The following is a 19,348-nucleotide window of genomic DNA, read 5'->3' on the forward strand; positions in this document are numbered from 1 at the left end:
TCAAGGCTCTTCCCGATTGCCTCACCAAGGAGAACAACGTGGGGTAAAAAGGACTAATTTGCAAATTTCTAAGGAAAAAAGGACTAATTTGTAAATGTGCCAAAAATAGCTCACCAGCATAAGAGGGAGGCACGCCATCAGCCGACGCGGTAGAGGATTGACCTCTCGCAATACGAGACATGGTGACCTGCAAAATAAATTAAGGGATCAGATCCAGAAAAAAGTTCCTCTTTTTATTGCAGAGCTCCAAATTCTACTCCCTGAAAGAGGAGCTCGAGGTGCCAAATCATAAACCCTAACCCTCATATGCAATCCCACAAATTCATGTACTAAATTAAACATGAAATATCCCAAAATTATGGAGAATTTACCTGAGGAAAAGCTTGAGGATCCGATAAGAAATTAGATATTGAAAGATGCTCGAACCACTTGCTCGAGGGGCCTGAAAGAAATTTTTATGTGAAGATTTCTGAGGGATTTTTCAGTCTAAGATCAAAAGGAAGGATAGGTCTAAGACAAATATGAAGATTTGAGGGAGAAAGGATGCATGAGAAAAGAGAAATCCAAAAAATAGGGCAAAGGGGGGCCGGCCCTAGAGGAGGAGAAAAAAGAGGCTTTTATAAGTGAACCAGCCTTGAACCAGACCGGACCAGGTTGAACCAGACCAGACCAGTCCAAATCATTTCAAAAGAGGCTGAACCAGGCTGAACCAGGCTAAACCAGGCCAAACCAGACTAAACCAGACCAGACCAGGATGAACCAGTCTGAACCAGTCTTGAACCAATCCTGAACCAACCTTGAGCCAGGTTGAACCAGCCTTGAACCAGGTTGAACCAGTTTGAACCAAATTTGAACCAGAATTCAAATTGAAGCTGAATCGAGCATCGAAACAACTTCAAATCGACCGAGGGTTCAGTCCTTGGTTTATTCTTACCTCTCCCGCACATTCGGAAGGATCAGAAGATTTTTTGAGCCGAATTACTACCTTTTTTGGCTCATTATCAAGCCGGTTCAGCTCATTATCAGGCCGGTTCAGCTCATTCGAGCACAGGAATAACTCCAATAAGGTATACGAGTATAAACTATTCCCTATTTTTGGTTGAGAAGTTCCTAGAGAATATTTTTTCCAAAAAATATTCTTAAGGATAACTCAACAACACTACGCCGAACACAACGCGAACGCGTCACATATATGGACTCAACAATCGATGGTCAGTTCTATGTTGAACCAACAAACACGAGCTAAAGATCAGAAAATCAGGAATCGACTTCAAATTCAAAATTCCGACAACGGTCAGACAATAAATGCAGCACCGGAGCCTTGACAGGCATTCGACAAAGCACCGAATAGCCTGAAGGATTGAAGTAACCAAGAACAGAAGCCATTCCAAAGTCCCGTTACACCGACTGAAGGTTGGGACAATCATATCCAAAGTATTCCAGACTCTTCTATAAAAGAACGAGACTGAAATACTTTGGAGGGGGTATCTGTAGGCGTATAAAATTGCTTATAGGTCTCTTAGCACAGCTCGGCACAAACCGACGAACCATCGGACGACGTATCCAAACACGACTGTCAGTCCACAACGCCGAAGCCAAGTGACACGCAACGTAGCGGATTAACGAGGCGACGAGGCTAACGAACCGCACGCAAACAATGGAATACATCCATTCGCATGCGGAATCAAGCTAACAGTTTGGTGAGTCAACAAGTCATCCAACCATAGAACGGATTTGAACTCAATTACCGAGGCGGATTTGCTGCCATATTGGGATTCGGACTGTCAAATCAGAGTCCGGATTAACAATGAAGCGGGTTTATTGCCAAATCAGGATTTAGATCAACAAATCAGAATTCAAATCAATCACGAGACCGGAAAAAACGGCAAAACCCAAACACCAAGGGGACTCGGCCAAAACCGAGCCACCTATAGGTGGCTAGGTGGCCGAGCCACCTATGGGTGGCCGGCCCAGATCTGTGCCAAGGCACAGATCTGAGAGCCTATAAATAGGAGGGCATGGTTCATTTGTGAGAGGTGGGAACTTTTGGAGCCGAAACTCTGCCGAATTGAGAACTGAGCTTGGAGTTTTGAAGACTTGAAGACTTGGACATCCAGATCTGGTTCTTGGCGAGCATCAACGTCACAAAAGGTAGGAGTTCGAGAGAGAGAAATCAGATCTGAGATCTACACAAAGTAATACTCCGGATCAAAGCTTGGCCTTTGATCCCGAGAACTAGAGGCTATTATTTCCTTGGTGAAATAGTACCCCCCGGCTATTATTTCCTTAGTGAGATAACACCCGTCAAATCGTTAATCGCATCTTCGGTTAATTCTCTCATTTTTATCATAATACATACTTCCTCAAATTCCGAGATAAATATATATGCATCTTCTGTTTCATTACCTAGGAATTTGGGAAGCATGTTAATGAAATGCGGTCTAAGCTCGAAATTTGCTCCATTTACTTCGGGGAGTCTTATGCAAGATGGAATTGCATTTCTGGTGGGGTAACACATATCCTGAAGAACTGGTTGATTTGCCATTTCTTGGATTGGTTCAACACGGATTAAGCGATGAAAATTATCCCGAACCCAAAATTGCATACACCAAAACAATATTTTTTTTTAAAGGAAAGAAAGAAAATTAGTTTTTTTTAAGGAAAGAAAGAAAGAAAATTAGTTTTTTTTATGAGAAGATAAAAGAAAAGAAAAATCAAGGCAATCACTTTTCAATCAACTCTAACTCTAGGGTTTAGCCTAACTCAACTAGACCAGCTCCTAACCAAAAACTCCTACAGTGAAAAGATCAAAGTTTTACCCAGGTAGTTAGCCAGGTAAGGATAGTACTAGAGGGTGATCAAAGATCAATTAAGTACCTCTTTCCTTGCGGAACGCTTTACGCAACCCCTAAACCTTACCTTAGACACCAACTATTCTGAAAAAACTTAAACCGTTCACTTAAGGATTTCTTGTTCCTTATTGAGCTCGAATCCTTAGGGGCCAACGTCTAATGAGTTTTAGAAGGCTTGGATTTGTGAAGTGAGGAATTAGTGATTTGTGGGCTAAGGAAAAGGTGATGAAATCCCCTACCTTATCTTGATTGGGGTTTTGCCCTTAAGAATGTTTTAAGTGTGTGCCAAATCAAGTGCTACAATCACTTTGATGAATTCCTACACTATATGAAATACAACCCTAGAAATTAAAAGCGACTAAAAAGGATGATAAAAGAAAATCTTTTTTTTTTAATTATGGTCAATTAGAAATTAAAAGCGACTAAAAAGGATGATAAAAGAAAATCTTTTTTTTTTAATTATGGTCAACAACAATCAAATGTGAGAAGGGGAAAAATTGTTTGAGTTTATTATCTTGTTAGTTAATATCTAAGTGAAAGATGGATTTTATATGGTCAACAAAAATAAAATCTTTTTATTTTTTTTAAATCCTAATTGTCTCTAATTGTGAAGCTAACTAAAGAGGGTGGAATTAAAAACTAGAAAGATGACTTACCCGAAAGCAATGCTCCAAATTCTTGATCTTCAATCTAAGATTTTCAAGCTCCAAGCGGTTCCTTCACAAGAAAAATACACAAGTTAAAGAACCAAATTAATAAAATCCTATTTTAGCACCTTCCCCGGCAACGGCGCCAAAAACTTGATGCGGCATAATTATGTACCAAAATTGCAAGTGCACAATTTATCAAGTTATAGTATAAAAAGATATCGATCCCACGAAGAAGGTGATTTTAAGAGATTATTAAACTTGGTTCTTATATTTTGTGCGTGACAATTAGGAATAAAGAATAAGTGTGATTGTATGAGTGGTTGTTTTGATTTATATGCAAGAGGTAATAAATTGAATTTTAGAGGAGAGAAGGAAGAATTAAAGAATAAATGAAATCACAAGGCAAGAAATATGAATTAATAAAATCAAGAAATAAAACCAAAAATGAAAAGAAAATTTAAGAAAGTTAAGATGAAGGATTCAAAAGAGGTAAGAAATCTAGAATATAATCCACTAACCAATTTCAATTACAAAATATAAACTATTCTCTTTTTATCATATTTCAACTTAGATTTATTAAGCATAGATTATCAAACCATTTAAGGAAAGTGTAACCTATCAAATTATCATCTAAGCTAAAATTACTATTCATGATAAGAACAACAACATGATAATAATCCTAGAATTCATAAGCATAACCTATCAAACCATTTAAGATAAGCATAGATTATCAAATTCTTCTTCTACCGATTAGTTCTCTAGTTGATTATCCTAAACATAAACATTTTAAGTGCAAGAGAAGAATTCATACAATATAAAAGAAATTAGACTAGTTTCATACAATTCTAAGATTCTTACAAGAATTAAATTCACATCTTAAGAAATAAAAGCAAGAAGAAAAGGAACTAATTACAAAAATAAAAAGAAAAGAAAAATCTAAACTATGAACAAGAAATAAATCTAACTACAAAGAAAATAAAAATCTAAATTACAAAATATATTACAAAAATTAAATGCGAGAAAATAAATCTATTCTACAAATTAAAGTGTAAAAAAATAAAAAGATAAGAAAATAAATCTACACTACAAGCATGAATTTAAATCTAACTAATAAGCAATAATAAAGAAATTACTAAAAAGAAATAAAAGAGAAAATAAATGCAAACATTCAATTTGCTCTTCATCTCCATCCTCATCATTCAACAAAGAGGAGAAAGAACAAATTTAAAGAGGAAAAAATTATTATTATTAATTACAACTAAAGTTATAATTTTTAAAAGGCCTTCTCAATTAAGAGTAACCCTCCTCTCCAAAAGGAGTTTATAAAATTTTTCATACCCTTAATCCCTCACTCTCTACCCCTATTTATAGTAATCATCAATGAATATCAGCCATTGGATTTGTATTGAGCCCCAAGCATCAATCTCCACCTTTGAATTTGCTTTTTGTTGTTCTCTAGCCCAACCATAGGAGGCCTAATTGATTTTCAAAAAAAAAAACAATTGAAAATTAAGTTGATCCATGAAGAGTTTTCAGCAATCAAGTCCGGCCCTCAATCTTCCCATTTGATTGAAAATGAAATCTGCAGCGGCCCATTGGAGCTTCCTAAAAAAAAATGAAGAGCTTGCAAGTCCGGCCCATAGAAAAATCAAAGCATCCGGACTCATGGAAAAATCAAGGCTGCTGCAAGTCTTTGGCCCATAGCATTTGATTTTCAAAAAATGAAAATCCGGCCCATTTACAAATCCAATCTCCAGCAGCATTTAATTCGGTCCATGAAGAAAAAAAAAATGAAAATCCGGCCCATTTACAAATCCAATCTCCAGCAGCATTTAATTCGGTCCATGAAGAAAAAAAATCGAAGCTGCAATCCCAAAGTTTCAAGACCGGTCCATTCATTTCATTTGATTTTCAGCTGCAGCATAATCCGGTCTAATGGAGCTTGATTTGGTGTATTCATTTGATGGGCTTTGGGCCTTTACATCCTTATATTTCACTTGAGAATTGGTTGAGTTTCTTGATGGGTTTTGGGCCTCCAAAAATTCGAAATTCATTTGTGAAAAGAGAGGAGGAGCTGCCATGGACATTTGGGACATTTGGGCTTTTAAAATTCAAATATTTCACTTTGGCTTCTTGAATTTCTTTTATTTCTTCATTTACTCAAGGGCCTTCGTTGAGAGATGGGATTTTTAGGATTTATTCTTCATTAACCTGTAATTAAATATAAAAGCAATTATTAGTGGTATATTTATTCATATAAAATAGATAATGAGGGTAGAAAATTGTAATAAAATGTGATTATCATAGGTGCGGTCATTCTTTGATGACTTGCTTATAACATTGGTTTGTTGTGGGTTTTAATTCCAATCTGAGCTTGTGAGCTTGCTTGCTTGTTGTGGGTTTGAATGAGTATGCTTGCCCCAATTGAATACAATTATGTTTGTTTTTTGTGGGAGGTAAGCTCACCAAAGGTTCTTATATTCACCAATTATTATTTTGGTAATCCTAAAACTTGTTTGTTACAACTATAGATTTCAAATTCTAAAATTTGTAATGCCATAGTTTGAGTTTGAAACAATTATAGCATTCCAAATCCTAAAATATTGATGAAACAAACAAAGTTTCAAATTTTTTTTGAGAGGTAAGCTCACCAAAGGTTCTTATATTCACCAATTATTATTTTGGTAATCCTAAAACTTGTTTGTTACAATTATAGATTTTCAATTCTAAAATTTGTAATGCTACAATTTGAGTTTAAAACAATTATAGTATTCCAAATCCTAAAATATTGATGAAACAAACAAAGTTTCAAAAATCTCGACCCATGTTAAAAAACCTATGGATTTCAAATCCCATGATGAAATCCATATCCTAAAATTATAGGATTTAAAACAAACACCCCCTTAGCATATGAAGGTGCACATAATGTGAGATTTTTTTTCTTATTTGTAATTTCAAATAATTTCATTTTACAGTGATCTTCTAATAACTATAAGGGCCTGTTTGGAAACTAGAATTTCATTTCAAATAGTGTATTTGGTCCAATTCTAGTGTTTGGATCCATAAGAATTTGAATACTGGATATTAGCCCAAATCCATTCAATAGTTTAAACCTATACAAGGCCCATGATTCTAAATCCCGATTGATAGCATGTCATTTGCAATTCCCGTTTCTTCTCTCTCCACTTCCGCTCTCACAAATCCCCCCCCCCCTCGATCTCTCAACCGGCGATGGCGACGACGACGACGAGATCTCTCCCCACCGCCATCTCCAACGGCGACGACCTCTCCCCCTTCATCCGCCGCGCCTTCGCCCAGTCCAAGCCCGAGGCCCTCCTCCACAACCTCCGCCTCTTCGAGACCGAAACCCTAAAAAGCTCGATCTCCGACTCTTGATGGTCTTGAAGATCTAAGCTCGGATATTGGGTTTGAGATCTCACGACTTCGTCGATTTGTTGAATTTTAGGGTTGAGGTTTGGGATTTCGGGGAGCCATGGTGAGCGAAGGAGCGTCGAGATACGTGAAGCTGATGAAGGATCAGGATTCGTCGATGGAGGAGATCCGCCCCGGCGAGCTCAATCAGCCTGTTAGGGTTCCTCAGGTATAATCCTTGAATTATTAGAAGAAATCCAGCTTTGTGCATGCCACGATTAGGCACTGGCTCTTGAATTGGAAATGGTACTATCAGTTTCAAACTGTTATGTTATAGATCTCGGTGGTATTGTTGCTAATTTGTTAAATTATGGATCTCAATTGTTAGATTAACTCCTTTTTTTTATTTTTTTTTATGTAGAACTCTGAGTAATGCTTGAATTGTTTGAGCAATTGATTGAAAATGAACTGACGATGGTGTAAGACCCTAGAGGGGGGGTGATTAGGGTCTTATGCTAATCTAATCCCGATTAATTACTAATTAAAATTATGTTGATCAATATGTTCTTACAAGAGATAGATATGAATAAGAACAATAAGAAAATGCACAAATAAAATATAAGTCAAGCAAAACACAAACACACGATATGTTTACGAGGTTCGATTACCACGACCTACGTCCCCGCTCCTCACCTCGATGAGATATCCACTATCACAATCCGGTTTGGAAGCCGGAACTTCTACACACTCAGTTTACAAGATCACCGAAAACTCTCAGACTACACAATCACTAATCAATCACACTTTATACACTAAGTGTAGGAACCTAGCCCGTGTCCTCCTCTTCAAGTGCTCGGTTACAACCTCTCCCAAGATTCGTCAACCAACGCCACTCCTATTGGATTCGACCCCGTCTCTCGCCTCACACTTCTCTCGGTGTACAAGTGTATTACAAGTGATTATCACAAAAGAAGATTAAATACAATGGTTTGTTCTCAAATAACAAGTGAGAACACAATGAAGCTCACACTCACTAAATCACACTCCACAACCCACACTATATGGTATGAAGATATTAAGCTCAATATGTGTATGTGATAACAGTGAATGAAACTCAATAAATATAACTAATTGAAATGAAAACGAAATAACAAGCTATATAAGAGTTTAGAAGACTTCTCAAACAAGAAGAACAGTAGATGATGATCCCAATAGGATTTGAAAACCACTTCTTGTTGTAGGAAAACTTCTCTTGAAACAGATTGATGAAATCAGCTTTAAACAGCTCTTTGAAATACACTAAATATTTTGTTAAACACAAAACTTGGATTTCTTAGATGCATAGAAGAAGAGAAGCAATGAGGTATATATAGCAACCCAATACATCAGTAAAAACACAAGTAAAAGACCAAAAAAATCATTTAAAAACAGCTGTAAAAACTAGCCGTTGGAAATGATCTGACAGTTCGACGGTCGACCGGTACGGTCGACCGCGAAGCTCAAAAAACACAGTTTTGAAAATATAAAGCTGGCGGTCGACCGCGAAAGTCTCTGGATGTTTTCACGGTCGATGAAATAAACATGTTTGAAAAGGAATTTTTGGAAAATCAATTTTCGTTTGTGAAAACTCCCTGTTTTTGAAAAGTGTTCAGAAAACCTGTTTTTCGTGAACATGAAAATTGACATAAGGCTTGTAAATATGTATATATATATTATGCATGTATTATATGTATATAATGAATTATGAAAGAGCTGTAAACATGAGATATAAGATATTGTAATGACGTTTGATGAAAAATCATTTATTTGGTAGAAAACGTCAAAAATCGTGTTAAGTGTACATATATTGAGCTTAGATATTAACATACAATATATGTAAGTAAACTAAACTTATACCTAGGTAAATCCACACATATGAACTTGAATCTTTAACGCTTGATTGTCGTGTGTTGAAATACCTGTAAAGAGAAACATAAACACAAAACTAGAGAGTATATTAGCGATAAATTGTTTGAAAAATCATCATCAAAACTATAGGGTCAACAGATGGTACATTTTGCGGGTAGAAGCATTAAAATGGTTTTGTTCTTTAGATCCTTTATCAGCGTGCTACTAGAATTCATGAAAATGTAGCTTTTTTAGATAGGACTATCGAAGAAATGGGACTAGAGCATTGAATAAATTGAATCTATTGGAATGAGTTTTTTTTAAGTAGAACTTGAATTTTGCTGGATATATCTCCATGAGATGTGTAGACATTGAAACTTATGGGAAAGAACTGGTTGTTGTTGTTGTGGTTGTAGTTGGAGGTTAGCAAATGCAATGAGTGCCAGCAGCCCCTTCCAGAAAGCTACGAGCCACCAGCTGATGAACCTTGGACAACTGGAATATTTGGTTGTGCCGAGGATACTGACAGTTGTGAGTTATGCTCATACTTTCACAGTTGTGATGATTAAGTGATAATTTTTCTTCACTCGTTATACTTGGCCTCCTGATGGTCTTGAAGTTCCAACGATGCCTTTATAAGATGAATGAATCTGCGAATTTTCCTTTGAATATGTGTTTATGATGTCTGTTATTTTAGCATGCTAAATTAAAGCTATTACTTGTTTTTTACTTCAATTTTCCTTTCTGCATATTTTCATTTCTATCAATATAGCTTGTGAAGGGCAATGCATCATCAATAGCTGTTCATGTGCCAACTACGAAGGCGAAGCCAGTCTTCCCAAAACCTGAGAAAGTGCCTCTTCCTTCAACAACACCTGCTCGTGCTTCTGAAGTCACGACTAGTGGTAGCAATAGTACGTCAGAGACGAATGATTCCCATAAAGGTGCCCTCTCTTCTGAAGTCACGACTAGTGGTAGCAATAGTACGTCAGAGACGAATGATTCCCATAAAGGTGCCCTCTTAACACCTGAAACGATCACCATTTTTATTTACTGGTTGCATGTTCTAACTCTGATCTTTCTCTTCACTTCCTATAGGAGGTCACTCCATCTTTGTTCGTAATTTACCTCTGGATGCTACCGTTACTCAATTGGAGGAGGTATTCAAGAAGTTTGGACCAATTAAACCGCAAGGTGTACAAGTCAGAAGCCACAAGGTTAGAACATATTTATTCTTCAATCTGCATTCAGATTTATTTGGAGAAGAAAGCCGGAAAGTGTGCATTTAGTCTGTATGTAATGTCGCTTGTTTTTGCAGATGGAACATAATTGTTTTGGCTTTGTTGAATTTGAGTCATTAGACTCCTAGCAAGCTGCGATGGAGGTATGGCTAGCTGCTAATATCTAATTCTTAGAAGTGCTTAAAAAAGTGTGGATTCAACTTCTCATTTTTAAACAATTGTTTTAGGTTATCCCACACGTACAAGTTAGTTTTTTATGGACTTTAGCGCTTGTATTCTACTGTCTGCTATCACTCTTTTTTTTTCAATTATTGCTTCTTCTTCCATGTCCTTATGAAACTGCATCCTGTTTCACTGAGGGTTTTTTTCCTTCTTATTTTTCTTTTCTTTTAATTGTCTGATTTTATCCTGTCAGTGTTCTCTATGCTGTTACCTAATCGAGTTTTCTTTTTAGGCGTCAGCGATAATCGAGTTTTCTCTATGCTGAAATATATGCTCTTTTTAGTACAAGCATTTTGTATGGAAATCACATGGTTTCATCATTCTGGCTTAAATTGAACTCTCCACATGTTGTTCATCAATTTTATTTAAGTTAGGGGACTCATTAGCTTGTAAAATTCTTCAGTATATTCTGCAACCGAGCGATTAAGAATGGAGCTTATTTGGTCTTCTTGTTATTGTTTCAGGTGATTCAAGAACTCACAAAGTAAGACTTTCTGAACCGAGGGGAGAAAACTACAAAAAAAATACAAAGTAAAAGTGTATAAGCATTAAAAAGAAACTCTCATTTGAATCAGATGTAAAAGTTTTAAAGAAACTAGTGCGAGAGCAACTTATGCATGATACTATGTAACGATGAATTATTAACTTTTGTTGGTTTGTATTTGTTGGATATTTTCGATCTCTAGTTTGTTGAATTGTTATATCGAATTATTAACTTTTGTTGGTTTGTATTTGTTGGATATTTTCGATCTCTAGTTTGTTGAATTGTTATATGCAACATTTGAAGTTTCTACTTTATTTATTGTTGGATATTTTCGATCTCTAGTTTGTTGAATTGTTATATGCAACATTTGAAGTTTCTACTTTATTTATTGTTTTGGTTAGTGGTAGATGAGCTTACAAGGTTTTATTGATGAATGATTTCGGTTATTTTATGGTGATAATTAGGTCAACGATTGACATTACATTTTAAGATATTTTATCTATATGTCAAGTTAGTTGGATATGTGATATACTATTTGAGCTAGGGCTGTTAATCGGTTTGAATGGTGCGGTTAATAGGTGACACCGAACACCAAACCGATCTATTTTTTCGGTTTGGTTCGGTTTGGTTTTTCACTATTTTTTTCAAAAACCAATTGTGTTCGGTTTAGTTCGGTTCGGTTTTTCTCTGGTTTATATCTGGTTTTTTTCGGTTATTCTATAAAGAAAACAAGTATAGAAAAGTAGAAAGTAGAAATGTCTCATATTACATAACCATTTCCGAAAAAAGCGATGAAAAACTAGAATAGCAGAAAGATGATAGATCAGAAGAACAAGATCAATTACCCGACCACTTATTTGTAGTTGTAAATTTATGGATCCAGGTTTTTTCCCCCATAGAATTAGAAGAACAAGATCTTCAGAAGACATTGGAGTGTACATGCGTCTTGCTAAAGAATCATAACATTTTTTTCCTCACAGCAGAGGGTAGTTCTCTTCATACGTGAGGTTCTCTGGTAGAATGCTATTGTTTCCAACAACTTGCACATGTACCAATGACATCTCTATTTTCCATTGTTCTGAGGGTGTGTTTGGTTAGTATTTAGCAAGCAAAAAAAAGAAAAAGAAAAAAAAACATGAGAAATGTGGTTTCTGGGACCTGACTATGTTGCCACATAAGATTTTAGTTTCCAATTGATCCATTTCCCTTGTTTGCTTCGGTTTTGGTTTCCCGTAAGCTGAGCCGGGTCAGTAAAATGTAAATCCCATTCAGACCAAAATGGGAATAAAATAACTTTTCGATTTTTCGGTTCGGTTTCGGTTTCCAGACATTCGAAACCAAAACCACACCAAACCTTTCGGTTTTCGGTTATTTTTTTCGGTTTGGTGCGGTTTTTTCTTTCCTCGGTTTTTTCGGTTATGGTTCGGCTTTGGTGTGGTTATTTTTTCGGTTATCGGTTTTCAAGTTACAGCCCTAATTTGAGCCATTTATTTTTACTAATTTCGATGCAAACCTTTTATAATTTGAATATCTTATTTCTAAATTATATTCGAGCTATAATTTTAGTTCAGAAATTAGAATTCTACTAGTTAACAAACAACTCAATTGAAATTTTTAAAATTAAAATTCTAAAGTTTATCAAACATGAATTTTAAATTGAATTCTGAAATTCAAATTTGGATGTTCCCCAAACGAATGAATTGAATTTGAAATTCTGGATTTCTAATTTCAGAATTCAATTCTAGAATTTGAAATCAAATCCTCGAATCCAAACACAACCTAAGCTACTTTCATTTGCTGAAACCTAAAAACCCCCCACTAATTTCCTAACCGCCGGGCTCTTCTAAATATATAAACAAATTGTAAACATATATATACATAAAACTTTGGACTTCTTTAAGCCTGAAAATTTATATCAGACTAATTTTTTTATACCATTGAATACAATAGAACAAGGGGCTGTTTGATTGCATACTTTTTGAGAAAACTTTTCTCAAAACATCTGACAATGATAAATTTATAATTAAAAGTTTTCCAGAGATTTCTGTAAATTGTGTTTGGTTCAACAAAAAATTTACAGAAATATTTTTTATAAAATATCAAAACCTACCAAATTTTACAAAAAAACAATTTCCTCTCAAAATGAGAAAAAATCACCAAAAATCTGACACATACCATATTTAATTAAAAACCTACCAAATCTTGTTATTTTCTATAAAGTTATGAGCCATTTTCTTGTTTTGAACCAAAAGCAAAGTACAAAAAACAAGAAAATTGATACTTTTTGATTTCTCAAAACTTTTCCTATAATTTTTTTAAGAAATACAAGCAAATCATATTTTAAGTGAAAAATATTTCCCATAATTTCTAAAAATTGAACCAAACACCCCCTAAGATAAAACGTCCTAGAAGCAGAAACAATGATAAGGGGTCAAAATTTACTCGCACATCTACATATTTAACCTGCTAATCACGTTACTATTGAAGGGAAACATGGGTACCTTGGGTTCACATAAGCCCGGCCCGTGACTGATATTTCCATCACGGCGGGAAGAGAATCTTAGTGGATTCGAACCACCAACCTCTCAAGGTTCTAAAACCCCGAGCGCTCTTACCATTTTGAGCTTAAAGATCCACAATCAAAAGATGCAACCGCAAACAGAAAACGTTACTAAACCCCTAAAACATTACCCCTCAATACGAGTCAAAATGTGTTTCCCACTCCCGCAAGCTCCATTTTTTTATATTCCGGAGAGAGACTACTCCCCCACAAGGGAACCTACAAGGAGTCAAAATTTGTTCACTACTTGCACATCGGCATAATTTCAGCATATTATATCTACACATTTATCACAATTCCAATTAAAACCAAATAAAATCAGCGCATTATACTAAATGCATTCATCACCACCCTATATTTGTTTAAATAACTTCAGTTTAAACAGCAAAATTTTAACGTCATATCTAATACGGTCATCACAACCCTAAAATCGTCTACATGGAAACAATAATAATAAATAGAAGACATACTTCACTTTCATATTTTAATCTTGCACGGAAGCAAACAGAACATCGTGCAACGACATTTTTCATTAACAAATTGAATTTCTCATTTCCCAAGGTCTGCCTTCTACAATCACCATCCAACTTCAGCAGTCCTACACTAGGTTTAGAGGTGAAACAGAAGCCAGCGTCTTATTGCTTATCTAGAAGGCTCGGGGTGGAAAAGGCGGAAATAGTCTGGCGGACAAATAATTTAAAAAAGAAATGTAACCACAAAGCCTGCAAGCCGAAGAACTTGCTCAAGGTTCTCCCACCTCGGAATTAACAAAGAAGATTTTCTAAATAAACACATTCATATTTTTTTAGAAAAAAATATAACCCCTTGAATTTTATATTACAAAAATAGACTCATTTCGTAAATAGTCAGGGCTACCAACCAGAAACTATAAACTCCTAACTATAATCCTAAATCCTAACATTATATATACTAAATAGTTAGGATTGCAACCCAGACTATTTAAAAACTAGATCAAGACAAAATGAGTCGTTTTTGTTAAAAAACCTCAAAGAAGGATCAATTTTAGAAAAAAAAATTTATGAACGGGTTTGTTCATAAAATTTCTTCAATTAACAAAAAACTACTTAACAAAACTAACGAACTCAAAAACTGATTTTTATCCTTCACCTACCATACAGGAAGCAAAACTAGAACACAATCCAACAAATATCATACGCAACAGTAAATTTGACACCTGCCCCGGTAGCCTAGCCTAAGCCAACAAATTAGAGGGACATTTTCTCACTACGCCCATGTTACTTCATTTGACAATAACATCCAACAACTACAGCAACTGCACTAGGCAGGACTCCACAAAATTCAGGGAGCAAACTGCAATAATCACCAGCAGCAAATAAAAATCCGGAATGTACAGTAAGCACTACAAATTTCTACTGCAGCAAATAAATTGAGAAATACGAAATAATTTGAAGGATAAAATACAAACATATTACCATGCTATTACTGCAGACGGCTGTGGACAAGTAGCTACTTTCGTTCTTATTTGAAGCCCTCCAACCAGATTTCAGTTAATCCGAACACAGAGAAGGCTCCCATTCAGCAGATGACTGCAGCCAGAGAAACGTCTTCCACAGAAGACAGCAACCAACGAAGCAGCCTCCAAAGAAGACTGCAACCAGCAAACAGCACCAGAACGCAGCCAGAGAAACAGCTTCAGCAGAACATCACAGCCACAGAACAGCCATCAGTCGCGGCTTGATCAATAAATGAACAACTTCACAACCTTTTAATTGCTGCCACTTAAATCATATGCTCAAATAACAAATAATAGACAGCTCCCCTGTAAGTTATATAATACCAACTTCTTTAAACAAGTGGCAAAAGTACTCGCAATTTATCTATGGCCTATGACCCAACAACAAAGAGAAGAAACTGCACACTACACTTCAACTTTGCCACAGCATTTACAAGTGTAAATAGGCCAGGGATGCCAGCTTAAAAGCCAGAGATGGCGGCTTAAAAACAATACTCATAATTGAGGAAGAAAATCAACAATTACTTGAGCAGCAACAACCATCAAGCAAGTAAACATAGTACCAAAGCAGACAAAAGGCCTGGCTCATATAAAACTAAGCCGCTGCAATCACCCCCCAAAACACCAACTAAATATTATTAATAGTAGCAACGTACCAAGCGAGCACACCCAGCATGGCAAAGGTCTTGACAGATAGAAGTGCATACCAAGTGCAAGTCTCGGAATATCATCCTCCCCCGCTTGTAGCAGCTCATAGGAAAACTTTATCGCAAAGTGCACAAGATACACCATTCAGTAACGGAAGCAACAGATACCTCGAATGATCCAAAGCTCAAAAAAGGTCGGCGGTACTAATGCTGAGTCGAAACACCCATTTGAATACATTCCTTTGATCAGATCATGAACGGATGGCAGAAAATTCATCACAGCTAACTCTAAAAATACAAATGATTACACGACACCACTCTACAAGATCTTAATACAATGACTTCAAAAGCACACAAGATTTTACAAATAAGTTTCAAGAGTGAATGAGCATGAAGAAAAGCTTTGCAATATTATAAAACAATTGGAAGACAACATGAGTAAATAACTATCAAACGTTAATCAACATATGCCATCAAACGTTAATCAACATATGCCAAAGGAAAGACGCCACCTGACAACCACACCTTGAGTGAAAAGGAACTATATAATTAACAAATAGTTCACCAATTATTCGCGCAAACTCTCGAGCCACATTTTATTTGGAGTTCATCCGACAGTAAACGAGTAGTTTAATGTTCATACAGTAAATGATTAGAGCCACATTTTATTTGGAGTTCATCCGACAGTAAACGAGTAGTTTAATGTTCATACAGTAAATGATTAGATTTTAATATTGAAGTCGTAAACATATATAATTTAACAAAATCTATAATTCAATTGGTATATTCTATTTGTTCGCATATCTGAAATTCACTTAAAAGAGTGTTTGGTCCAAATGCCAGGATGTTAAAATTTGTAAAATATCATGGAGAGAGTTTCAAATCAATAGGGTTCTATACATGCTTCTAAGATTCATAATATTTTGTTTGGTTGAACTTCATTATAGGAAAGCAAATCCTAAAAGCCCTAATATCTTGTTTGGATCAAACCCAAATTATTGGATTCCAAAATACAAAGAACCTCACTTAATTATCCCAAAACTTATAAACCACACCAAAATGTCAATTAATTTTGCTTACACCAAACAACCCTTTCGAGTCCGGCATGCACGATGACATCAACACGCAAGTTCGTACTTTTTTAGGTTTCATGCCAACTCTCACCAGCTTAAAGAGCGAGCTCTTTAACTGGATAAAAGATAACGTAATATTAAACTATTCATCATAAAATTACGTAATACGAATCTGCGCTAAAATTATGTAGTTTCTAACTTAAAAATTACAAGAACACCATAAAGGGAGATTTGAATTTGTAGTCGAATCTGAAGGCTTGAAATGAACACAAACACCGACCGTGCTATTTAACTCAAAATCATCAAAGAAACCAATAAAATGAGACTCAAATTTGTAAATTAGGTGATGCCTCGAATAAATCGTCAGGGGCGTTTATGTGCGAGATGTAATAAATATATCGAAAACTAGGCCGTCACATAGTACTCCAGCGCAATTTCAATTCTAGCATATTAGTAGACACTCGCAAGATTCAAACTTTACCAGTGAATCGACGAAAAAGTACTGAAAACGGATTGTGCAAGTTTTATGTACCTGGCTGCAGGCAGGCAGATCTCCAGAGCGGAACGGATTATCTAACCAGCAGAAAACCAGAAGGAGAAAGCAGGCACCAGCAAGCAGATCTCCAGAGCGGAACGGATTATCTAACCAGCAGAAAACCAGAAGGAGAAAGCAGGCACCAGCAATAGGGGGAGAGAACCCGGGGTTGAAAAATTTTAAGCACCCCGTACGATCTCCCCCCAAAACACACAAAAAAATAAATTTTATTAATGAAGGCGACCTGCCATGCGAGCGCACCCAACATGGCAAAGGTCTGGTCGTAAGGAAACACATACCGAGTACAACTTCCAGATCACTGCGTCTCTCGAGCAAGCCAGACCCCCAGGGTACCCAAAACAAGTACATCGCACCTCTCTCAATTTAATTTTCTTACAACAGAATGGCTTACACAGCGCACGATCGTCAAATCTCTACAGATCGGAGAGACGCGGGGTTAGATCTGGGCCAGATCTCCCCCATCAAAGCGAAATCAGCGAGATTCGGATGCCCGAAGCGAACAGACATCGCCGACGTGAAACAACCCATCCAGATCTCCACCGATTCGCCCGGATCTGGAGGCGAACGAGTCAACACCTCGTAGATGTGGACGAAATCATCCGCAAGCATGATGACTCAAAGCTAACCACCTGCAAAACTTCAAAAAAGAAATTTTTTTGGGGGAGGAGAAAAAAAAACATGAGCTTTAAGTAAATCGAACGACATCCCACCAAAAGACCTCGGATCTATGGCCGGGATAAACAACGGAGGGAGGGAGGGAGGGCTAAAGAGAGCGGCCAAGGGATGGAGAAGGAACGAGAGGGGAGGGCTCTATTTATTGGGTTCCTCAACAAGATCGGCGGACGAAATTAAGCGGTGGGACACATCGACGGCTGCAAAACGTGACACGTTTTGACGCTGGGTGACAACCATTCAATTAACCTTTAAGCGTGAAACCTCTGTGCACGCACCCAACTTCCTCACCTCTTTGCAAGTTGTGGGCCCATGCTAACCTAAATACGGGGGGGCGTTCTTGTTTTGGTGCGGCTGTTTTCATCTATTTAGCTTTTTTTTTTTAACTAAGTGGTTGGAATTGGTCCTCGGAGAGGGTTGCGTGGAATCTTTCTTAAAGCGTGCCGCACATGGCGGGTGCAATTTACGTCACTGCTTACGCCATAAGAGTTGTTTGAAACGTCCAGGCCTCCTTGCATCGTGAAGGCCGTCTATTTTAGACTTTGAACACGCAGCAGGATTTGTTTCCACTCATTTACAGACACGTTATGCAAATCATGATAGATATGACAATCGTGTGGGATTGTCGTTTGCTCTAAATGGTGTTCGCTGTTGCGGAGATAGTACTCCAAGTGAACTGCTTATTTGGCGATACTTATCTCAACAAGCTGGGCTGACTTTGCTTGTTAAGAAAGTATGGTAATACTATTTGGATGGGCTTTTATTGTAGCCCCATTCCCATTGCCCAGAAAACATTGCAGGCCCATACTCCTCTATCCTGCTAGAGCTCGTTTCATCCTTCGGATTGAAACCCACAGCCTGTTACGCTTTATATATTTTTTAGTTTAAATGCTATGAGGCCTCATTTTACAAAATTGAGAGACAAATTGTGTTTTAGCCCCTTTACAAAACTGACGTCTCATTAGCATTTTTATTAGTATCTATCCTCACTTAATGGACTGTCCCATTCCGCTATTTTCTCACTCATTTGTATTAACCTTTAGATTCAAGTAAAAAATTAACTCCTTCCCTCTTCTTCTTCTTGGCGATTTTTTGCAAAACTTTCAGGATTATTTACAGTTTTTTAAACTTTCTAGGAATTTTTCTGCAAAATTTTTAGGCCTTTTGCAACTTTTAGATTTTGGGCGTTTTGTACAATTTTTTGGTGAGACATTTGTATCTATTTGAAACTTTCTGGGGGATTTCTACAAAGTTTTTGGGATTATTTGTAATATCTATATTTTAAGGGGGGTGTTCTGCAAACTTTTAAGATTATTTACAATTTCTAAAATTTGGGTTTTTTTTTGTTTTTTTTTGTGTGTGTGTGGGGGTGGGGGGTTGGTTTGAGATTTTTTGGGGTCATTTGCAATTTCAAAAATAACTAAATCTAGGTTTAACCGTACCCGAGTGAAAAGGAGATACTTATCGGCCAACCCAGATCAGCTCTACAAGCAGCCCGCACTCAACATATTGTGTCAGCCGACTGCTCTCGTATTTATTGCTCTAACAAAAGCATCATTATTCTAGCCCCATAGTCTTTATGACTCATCGAACCCAGTCAGCTCCAAAACACCTGTTATCATTCCCTCATTAAATGT

At 36.6% G+C, this 19,348-nt stretch overlaps 3 long non-coding RNA genes across 8 annotated transcripts; 1 reads left to right on the top strand and 2 right to left on the bottom strand.

The window, feature by feature from the left end:
* Nucleotides 8,958-11,017, top strand: LOC109832340. 2 transcript variants are annotated; one of them, XR_002244718.1, is made up of 2 exons: nucleotides 8,958-9,705; nucleotides 9,860-11,017. It is a non-coding gene; the product is annotated as an uncharacterized LOC109832340 (long non-coding RNA). The 2 variants fall into 2 exon arrangements; XR_002244717.1 differs by lacking the exon at nucleotides 8,958-9,705 and adding an exon at nucleotides 9,730-9,774.
* Nucleotides 14,354-16,045, bottom strand: LOC109834344. Of its 2 annotated transcripts, none has more exons than XR_002245541.1 (3): nucleotides 15,420-16,045; nucleotides 14,723-14,940; nucleotides 14,354-14,600 (listed from the first exon to the last, which is right to left on the bottom strand). It is a non-coding gene; the product is annotated as an uncharacterized LOC109834344 (long non-coding RNA). The 2 variants fall into 2 exon arrangements; XR_002245542.1 differs by having other exon boundaries at nucleotides 14,723-14,983.
* On the bottom strand, nucleotides 17,225-17,835 carry LOC109834343. Of its 4 annotated transcripts, none has more exons than XR_002245537.1 (2): nucleotides 17,750-17,835; nucleotides 17,225-17,668 (listed from the first exon to the last, which is right to left on the bottom strand). It is a non-coding gene; the product is annotated as an uncharacterized LOC109834343 (long non-coding RNA). The 4 variants fall into 4 exon arrangements; XR_002245538.1 differs by having other exon boundaries at nucleotides 17,225-17,676; nucleotides 17,750-17,834; XR_002245539.1 differs by having other exon boundaries at nucleotides 17,225-17,676; nucleotides 17,758-17,832.

Source organism: Asparagus officinalis, chromosome 3 (genome assembly GCF_001876935.1).
Source record: "Asparagus officinalis chromosome 3, Aspof.V1, whole genome shotgun sequence".
Lineage (NCBI taxonomy): Eukaryota > Viridiplantae > Streptophyta > Magnoliopsida > Asparagales > Asparagaceae > Asparagus > Asparagus officinalis.